The sequence below is a fragment of the Adiantum capillus-veneris genome, chromosome 22 (assembly GCF_014529385.1).
Source record: "Adiantum capillus-veneris isolate H3 chromosome 22, ASM1452938v2, whole genome shotgun sequence".
NCBI lineage: Eukaryota > Viridiplantae > Streptophyta > Polypodiopsida > Polypodiales > Pteridaceae > Adiantum > Adiantum capillus-veneris.
The window spans coordinates 104,802,629-104,809,558 of NC_140952.1; positions in this window are offsets into that span (position 1 = coordinate 104,802,629).

The window sequence follows — 6,930 nt, forward strand, 5'->3', positions numbered from 1 at the left end:
TTAAGTTTTTGGTCTTGCCAGACATTTTCTTGATGCATATTCTTTTACATAGTTTGACATCTAACTAGCAATGTCTGAAAGAGCAGCTAAGGTCAACTCAATTTTGCATTGTTTTCTTTATTTGTTGGACCAATCTACTGTTTATAGTATGGCCTTTACATGATGTATGCTCGTGATATCATGACTAGACACTATTATTCTCGTGATATCACAACTAAACACTAGTCAATGCCCTTTAAACAATTACAAATAATAATTTTTACAATATTAAGCACTTTAGAGACAACAGTTTGTGATATCAAGGGGACTATTCCATTTATTCAAACAAAAATAACCTACAATATATTAATCCATCTCACTTTTCGATTGATCCAAGGCTCATCATTGTAAATGACTTTTGCTAGTTACAGTTGTCTCCTACTTGTATCACTCTTCCCACACACAAACTGGTACATATTTCAGATGCACTACATCATCCAGAGTCTAACGATTTACAGAGAGCAAACAGGGAAGTTCTCTCCGCATTTTCATTTTGGGTTTTGAAATATCTTCTCAAAAACATAGGTAATTATAAACTGATAGCACTCTCTCAAATTCTATGATACCCATAGTCCTACACTTATCTACTAATACCATTCCACAGAGAACAACAACGTTACATAAATTCAACACATCTGGCTTACTTATCAGCTTGATTACCATTTATTTTTTGAAAGAAGCCATGGCTCTTTTAATTACCTGCATTCTCTAACATTGTGCCAATACTTGTATTATATGAAATTGCTATTGCTATCATTTCACATTGAGATATGCAGCTACTCACATGAGCCGAGGTGCTTTCCATTAAATACCAATTTGTGAGTACTTTGTTACTCAACCTTACTCCAATGTGGTCTGAAACAGGTAGTACCTTTTTTATGTTTTTATGCCCTGTCTAGTCCAACATGCACACATATTTGCCAATTTAGCCAGTGTGTAAATTCTCATCCTGGTGTAGATTCGCCGATTTAGGCAACACTAGTTGATCTTGCAGATTTTCCGATTTAGGCAGCACAATAACAAAGTATAGATTCACGATTTTTACACAATACCAAATGCAGATTCTCCGATTTAGGCAGTGTAAAGAATGAGGATGCAAGAGAGCTACACAAGACAAGCACAAAGCACACAGAGATGGAAAGCTTCTTCTTCTTCTTCTTCAATGAAAAGAGAGTACAAAATGACTAAGTGCTAAGGCTGAAAAATAGCACATATGTACATGCGGTCACTAAGTGTGAACTCGCTTGAAGCGTACTAGGCTGGCACTATAAGTGTAGTCCAGCTGTAGAATCACTGGCAGAGATCCTCCATGTCGGTCACCTAACGCGCCAGTGAGTAAATGCCGTAAGTGGCCAAGACCCGTAGTGGATGCCAGCTCAAGGTGTAGAGCTCGACATCTCAACACTCCCCCTCGAGCTCTGCATGTCGCAGAGTCCAAGCATAGTCCGTAAATGTCGAAGCTTCTCAGCTCCGAGGGCCTTGGTAAAGATATCCGCTATCTGCTCCTCTGTGCTAACGTAGACCAAGTCGATGTCGCCCGCCAACACTCGCTCTCGAACGTAGTGGTAATGGACCTCTATGTGTTTGGTCCTGGCATGGAACACTGGGTTCCTAGCCAACTGCATGCTGCTGAGGTTGTCACAATGGATGAAAATCTGCTGGTCCACCTGCACTCCCAAGTCCTCAAGTAATGTGCATAGCCAAGCTACCTCGCACGCCGCAACTGCTGCACCTCTGTACTCGGCCTCTGTGCTCGATAAAGCAACCGTAGGCTGCTTTTTGCTGCTCCAAGTAACATCAACACTCCCAAAAGAGAACATGAAGCCACTCGTAGATCTCCTATCAACAATGCTACATGCCCAATCTGCATCTGTATACCCATACAATGCTAATGGTGCATCTGCTGCATAGAACAATGCGTAGGTAAGAGTACCTTGCACATACCTAAGTGTGCGTCGTACTCCATCCAAATGTGGCTTCCTCGGAAGCTGCATGAACTGACTCTCCAAGCCTACTGTGTAGCTCAAGTCTGGCCTCGTGATAGTTAAGTAGATTAAACTACCCACAATCTTCCTGTACATGTTGACATCCTCAACAACATCACCCTTCTCTGCACTTAGCTTTGCATTCACATCCAAGGGAATAGAAATTGGCTTACAATCAGCCATACCATACTTTGACAACATGTCCAAAGCATACTGTCTCTGTGATAGCCATACACCCTCTGGAGTCCTGATCACCTCAATGCCAAGAAAGTAGCGCAACTCGCCTAAATCTTTCATTTCAAACTCCTGTTTGAGAAGACCCTTCACATGGTCAATCTCCATAGCATTGTCACCAACAATAATAAGGTCATCTACATATATGGTAATGACCACAATCCCCACATCACTCTCACGTACATAGAGTGAATGATCAGCATGAGCTCTCCTAAAACCAATACTGACAAGATACTTGGCAATCCTGTCATACCATGCTCTAGAGCCCTGCTTCAAACCATACAAAGCTTTGAGAAGTCTGCATACATAATCTGGGTAACCTGGATCGTCATAACCAAGTGGCTGATCCATATACACTTCCTCTTGCAACTCACCATTCAAGAAGGCATTCTTTACATCCATTTGATGCATAATCCATCCTCTAGATGCAGCCACTGCTATGACAGCTCTCACAGTCGTGATCTTTGCCACTGGAGCAAAGGTCTCCTCATAGTCTATGCCATACGTCTGTGCATAACCCTTTGCAACCAGCCTTGCCTTGTGATGCTCAATGTTACCATCAGCCTTATGCTTGGTTTTATACACCCATTTACAGCCAATAGCTTTCTTGCCACTTGGAAATGGCACCAACTCCCATGTGTCGTTTGCTTCCAATGCAGCCATCTCTTCATTCATTGCATCATCCCAATGCACATTTCCAACTGCATCCTCAAAACATGTGGGCTCCACATCCTGTATCACCTTAGCCATGTAGGCTTGGTGATGCGCTAGATACCCATCATAAGTCAATTTCTGAACTGGATTTCTGACTCTATTAGATCTGCGCGGTCCTGGGTCACTCCTTTGCCCTCTAGCATCTTCTTATACTTTCCTTACACCAGGTGTCCTGACAGCCGGAATTCCAAATTCCTCATCAAGACTTTGTTCAGAACCATCTGAATCCATGTCTACATGTGAAAAACCTGATGATGCATCAGCCATAAAGGGAGGTTCATCAACCTTTTCCTTTCCTTTTCGTGATACATTCCGTGTACCTGTTGGTGGAGTAACCTGCGTACGTAGTCTACCGTTCCATGGTTTCTCAACAGAGCCACGAGAAGAGGACTCTTGTGGTCCACTCAAAACCTGTGACTGTGGCCTCACATTTTGTACAACCACATCATCTTTTACATCAGCCCCAATAGTGCCATGTGCATTACTGTACCAGCTGCTCATCTCATCAAAGACTACATCTCTGCTCACTCGTAATTCTCGTGTGGTAGGATTGTAGCACTTGTACCCCTTTTGTTCAAGGGAATATCCCACAAGAATAATTTCTCTGCTTTAGGATCCAATTTCCTACGCAACTCATCTGGTACATACACGTAAGCTATTCAGCCAAACACTTTCAAGTGTGCCAAATCAGGCTTTGTACCTGTAAACTTTTCCTCAGGTGTTACATCATGCACCGCAGCTGTAGGTGTCCTGTTCATAATGTACACATCTGTATTTACGGCTTCAGCCCAGAAATGATAATACATGTTCTTCTCATTCATCAATGCACGTGCAACCTCTGCAATGTGCCTATTTTTTCTTTCTGCGACCCCATTCTGTTGTGGAGTATATCTGCATGTAAACTGCCTGCGTATACCATGCATTCGCAAAAAATCTGAAAAATCATTGGAGAAGTACTCTCCCCCTCCATCTGACCTCAATGTCTTGATTTGCATATCTGTCTCCTTCTCAATCATGACTTTGAAGTCTTGAAAGTGACCAAACACTTCACTTTTGTTACCCATGAAGTAGACCCATACTTTCCTTGTATGGTCATCAATGAAAGAGACATAATACCTGCAACCATGTATACTTGCAGTATCGGTTGGACCCCAAACATCTGTGTGCACCACCTCAAGTGGATTTTTACATACATTGCGCTCATGTGGAAATGAGCCCTTTGACTGTTTTCCAAACTGGCATGCTGCACACACTTTATGCATACCATCCACCTTGAATTTGGGCAAACCTTTTACAATCTGTTTTGATTGCATGCTGGGCAATCTCTGCTCATTGACATGGCCAAATGTCAACATCAGCCACAAAACCTGTGCCCTGTATAAACAATGCAGCTTTTACCTCAGGCATGTCTACATTCAGCGTAAACATTCTGCCCACACATTTGCCCTCTATGATTAGCTTACAGCCATTCTGGAAATCTTCTACATAACAGCCATTTGGATTGAAGCGAACCTGCAAACCCTGCTCAACCATTTGTCCAACAGAAACAAGATTCTTTGTAATGTTTGGGACATGAAGTACATCTGCTAAGTACTTTGATTTCCCAAACTTCGTATTTAGAGGTATGTCCCCTACATGAGCAATGGGGTGAGCTGTGTCATCTCCTGTCTGCACATAGCTTGACACATCTGGTTTGCGCATATCTCTAAACCACTCTCCACGAGACGTCATGTGATTAGAGGCACCTGAATCCACATACCAAACATCATCTTGGGTGGAATTCTCTGCAGTCATTGTATTCATTACATGCTGCATAACAAACATGCGCTCGTTTTTGCTGTCATCTGCATCTCTGCTAGTAGATGCATAGTTGCCGTGTTCTCTCTTTCCACTTGCTTTTCCCTTTGGACAGTCACGTGACATGTGACCTCTTTCACCACAAGTCCAACATTCTCTGCTATCTGGAGTATGTTGTTGCCTGCTTGATCCTGCACCACGACCTCTTTGACTCCCCCTGCCTTGAGACTGGTTTCCCCTGCCATTTGCATTGTTTTGATTTGATTGACCTTCCAGAAGTTGGCCCCTGCAACCCCTTGGGCCCCGACCACGACCTCTACCTCTACCTCTGTTGGAGTTAGAATAGAAGGCCTGTTCAGAATTATTTCTGCCATGAGAAGAAGACGTGTCAAGGTTCTTCTCCTCAAGAATAAGCATAGAAATCAAATCTTGGAACACGGGGATGTCGTCTCTTGTATTCATGGATGACCTAAAATGTACATACTCATCTCCTAGACCATCCAAGCATGCACGGACAATGTCATCGTCTTCCACTGAGACTTTAATAGATCCAAGAGCCTCAATGATACTCTTGATCTTCAAGGCATAATCATTGATTGAGAGGTTGTTCCTCTTAACCTGATTTAGCTCCGACTTTAGTTGAAGCTTCCTGGCCTTGGTGTTCACCTCGAACACTCTGCCTAAGTTTCTCCATGCAATGGCGGGGGTTTCATCATCTTGTAGATAGCCCACCATGCCATCTGTGATGCTCATAGAAAGCCAATACATCACTTTGCTCTGGCCTTGTTGCCAGTCCCTCAAAGCTTTCCTTTGTTCTGCTATAGCATTTGCCTCGGGAATCTCTGGTTCCTTTTCATTGTCTCCTTCTACATAGTCCCAATAACCTTTTCCTTTTAGGAAATTTGTTATTCTGAACTTCCATGCAGGGTAGTTATTTTTCTCAAGCTTCTCAATAACAATCTGACTGAAACCGTCAGACATCTTGAAGCACTAAGACAAAATAGCTGCAATCTGCAAAAACCTGCAAATCTGCTGAACCTGCTATCGTGGTACCTGTAACGCTTTCTACACTCAACGAGTGTTCACAATCAAGCGTACATACGACCACTGTACTTGTAAAGTAAATCTCTGTATACTGCACTTTGGAAACCTGTTCAGAAACTTGTGCGAAAAACCCCTAAAATTGCGAACGAAGGGATTGTGATGCTCTTGCTCTCTTAGCCTCTCTTGCCTGCATCAAGCTCTGATACCATGTAAAGAATGAGGATGCAAGAGAGCTACACAAGACAAGCACAAAGCACACAGAGATGGAAAGCTTCTTCTTCTTCTTCACTGAAAAGAGAGTACAAAATGACTAAGTGCTAAGGCTGAAAAATAGCACATATGTATATGCGGTCACTAAGTGTGAACTCGCTAGAAGCGTACTAGGCTGGCACTATAAGTGTAGTCCAGCTGTAGAATCACTGGCAGAGATCCTCCGTGTCGGTCACCTAACGCGCCAGTGAGTAAATGCCGTAAGCGGCCAAGACCCGTAGTGGATGCCAGCTCAAGGTGTAGAGCTCGATATCTCAACAGGCAGCATTAGTGCCGATTTGCCGATTTAGGCAGCACGTCGGGTGTAGATTCGTCGGTTTAGGCAACACCCGACCACAAAATCATGCTGCAGTGGCTGGCCACCACTGCAACTGGTATGATTTTGTTACCCGGACACACAAATTGAAGGATATTTGAATTTCGATTTTGAAAAGGATACATGTTGAGAGATGTTTGGATTTGGATTTGGAATGGATATATGTTGATTTTCTATCGTGATAGTATTGAACTTGAGAATGATGGGAATGGATTACTGCATGATGAGTGTGACCAATGATATCCTGATTCATCAGGGTATGATATATACTGCTTATTCTAGTGGTATGGGACACTAGAATAGGCAGTATGTGGATGACGACATATATACTGCTTATTCTAGTGGTATGGGACACTAGAATAGGCAGTATGTGGACGACGACAGGCATAAGCAATGTTGTCTAATTTTATAGATTTTTCTTTTACTATATGATAGTTTCGATACATATTTCTAATCATTGTTTTGACAAGCATTGTTTGCACAACATAGAGGTATGTAATGGAATTGATATTTTATTATCTAGTGTAGGTG